The sequence below is a fragment of the Cebus imitator genome, unplaced genomic scaffold (assembly GCF_001604975.1).
Source record: "Cebus imitator isolate Cc_AM_T3 unplaced genomic scaffold, Cebus_imitator-1.0 Scaffold21, whole genome shotgun sequence".
NCBI classification, from domain to species: Eukaryota; Metazoa; Chordata; class Mammalia; order Primates; family Cebidae; genus Cebus; species Cebus imitator.
Genome location: NW_016107336.1, coordinates 7931237 through 7933523, shown reverse-complemented (window position 1 = coordinate 7933523; position 2287 = coordinate 7931237). Strand labels below are relative to the sequence as shown.

The 2287-nt window shown below is 40.9% G+C and overlaps 1 non-coding gene across 1 annotated transcript; it reads right to left on the bottom strand.

Annotated features, from left to right (window-relative positions):
- Window positions 1–1110: 1110 nt before the first annotated feature.
- On the bottom strand, window positions 1111–1216 carry LOC119470095. The gene has a single exon (XR_005198969.1). It is a non-coding gene; the product is annotated as a small nucleolar RNA U13 (small nucleolar RNA).
- Window positions 1217–2287: the final 1071 nt, after the last annotated feature.

Here is a 2287-nt window from a genome sequence, read left to right as displayed (position 1 = left end):
AAAATAAGACTAGTAATGAAAAATGCAAATAACACTTCCATCATAGCATAAAAGCATTTCCATTTGTTACAAGTCAACACCAATTTGACCAATGACAGAGTGCATTGAGTTCAACAGTAAAGTATTTTCCAGTGGCTCAGTTTCACTCACAATGTGTACAATTCAGAGAAGTTTAATTCCTCAGTCTTTGAAGAACCACTCCTTCAGTGTTTGCAAGTAGCACGTGACCTTATCTAAGATCTAGTACATTTTGAACTTAAAGCTTTTGAAATGAGGAAGACATCTTAAGGACATCACCACCTGGTGAAGCCTTCTCTGATGTTAAGGAAGCACATGTTGTAAGTCCTGGAACTTGATGGCATTAGTCCTAGAGAAAGAACGGCAAGGCCGGGCACAGTGGCTCATGCCTGTAATCTCAGCACTTTGGGAGGCTGAGGCGGGCAGATCTGAGGTCAGGGGTTTGAGACCAGCCTGGCCAACACGGTGAACCCCGTTTCTACTAAAAATATAAAAATTAGCCAGGTGTGGTGGCACACCCCTATAGTCCCACCTACTCAGGAGGCTGAGGCAGGAGAATCGCTTGAACCTGGGAGGCGGAGGTTGCAGTGAGACAATATTGTGCCACTGCACTCCGGCCTGGGTGACAGAGCAAGACACCATCTCAAAAAAAAAAAAAAAAAAAAAAAAAAAAAAAAAAAAGGAGAAAGAAGGACGATTGGATATACAAATTTGGATTTAGCCAGAGTTATCCTGGGGAGGGGAGAGTCAGACACACCCACAGGCACACCCACGCTCCTATCTAGCCTCCTGTGTCCAAACAAATGATGGCAAAACAGACACTTGACGCTGTAGTGACCGAGGGATGGAAATTTCCCTCATCTCTTGATGTTTCTGCAAGTTCCATTTTTATTTTTATATACATATATATATATATATATATATATATATATATATATATATTTAGAGACGGGGTTTCACCATGGTCTCGATCTCTTGACCTTGTGATCCACCTGCCTCGGCCTCCCAAAGTGCTGGGATTACAGGCATGAGCCACCGCGCCCGGCTCTGCAAGTTCCATTTTTAACTCCTGAAACAGACTTTTTTTTTTCATGTCTGATAATGACCAAATGTTGTGACAGGTTTGCAGGTTTTCGGGGGCACATCTCACACAGGAGTATGAAAACTCAATCATCACACTTATGAATCACAAAAGGATCTCCTCAAACATCTTTTCAGCAATGTATGAAGTGAAGTTATGCCAGCTGCTGTGGCGAGTAACCCCTCTGTCTCAGGGGCATAATAAAATAATTTTTGTACACATCAACCACAGACCAATGTGGGGGAGGGGGACTTTCTCCACATTGTCTTATAGAATCCTGGCTGAAAAAGGGTCCATCATCTTCAATGTATGGCTTCCAGAACATCCCGGAAATTGACATCCAACCAGCACACACAAAAGAAATAATAATCAGACAGAACATAACACCTGCAAGTGGTATTTTTCTCTCCCTATGTCATTGGCTAGAACTCAATCATGTGGTGCCACATAACTGTTGGGGAGTCTGGGAAATGTAATTTAACTGTGTATAGGAAGGAAGGAAGGAAGGAGGGAGGGAGGGAGGGAGGGAGGGAAAGAGAGAGAGAGGGAGAAATAATTTAGTGAACACATGGCATTGTTTCTGCCACAAGCAGCTACTGCCATGATGATTTAATTTTTCTCCTTTACTATGTTGATTTCCTGGTCTTTACGTACCTTTACAGCAATTCTATGAGGCAGGCTGCACAGATATTATTCCCACTTGCCAATGAGAAAGATGAACTTCAAAGAGGAGTTAGCTGACTTGACTAAACAACATGGATATTAAATGGTTAAGCCGGAGCTACAAGTCTTCCCACAGAACTATGCCTGCTGTCTACCATCCCTACCAAAGGCAACATCGCTTGCTTCAGTAACGTGCGTGAATCAATCATAGCTTCAGTAAATTAGATTATGCATAGAGTCTTCATAAAGTTTATTTCCTTAAAAAAGTTCACCATCAACTTAGTTATACGCAGCCATAGAAAAGTTATAAAGACCACGTGATTAAATTTTAATGGAAATACATTATGGAGAATAACAAAAAATTCAGTGCACATAACTAATTTAGGACAAATTTCAGCCTTCTCTTCAAAAATTGCCTCCCTTTTCTCTCTTCTGTAACTCCTATCAGATTTATGTTCAAGTCTTATTCTATCTTTCACTTACCCTTTAAATTCTCAAATATTTTCTTTGCTACTTTATTTTTTG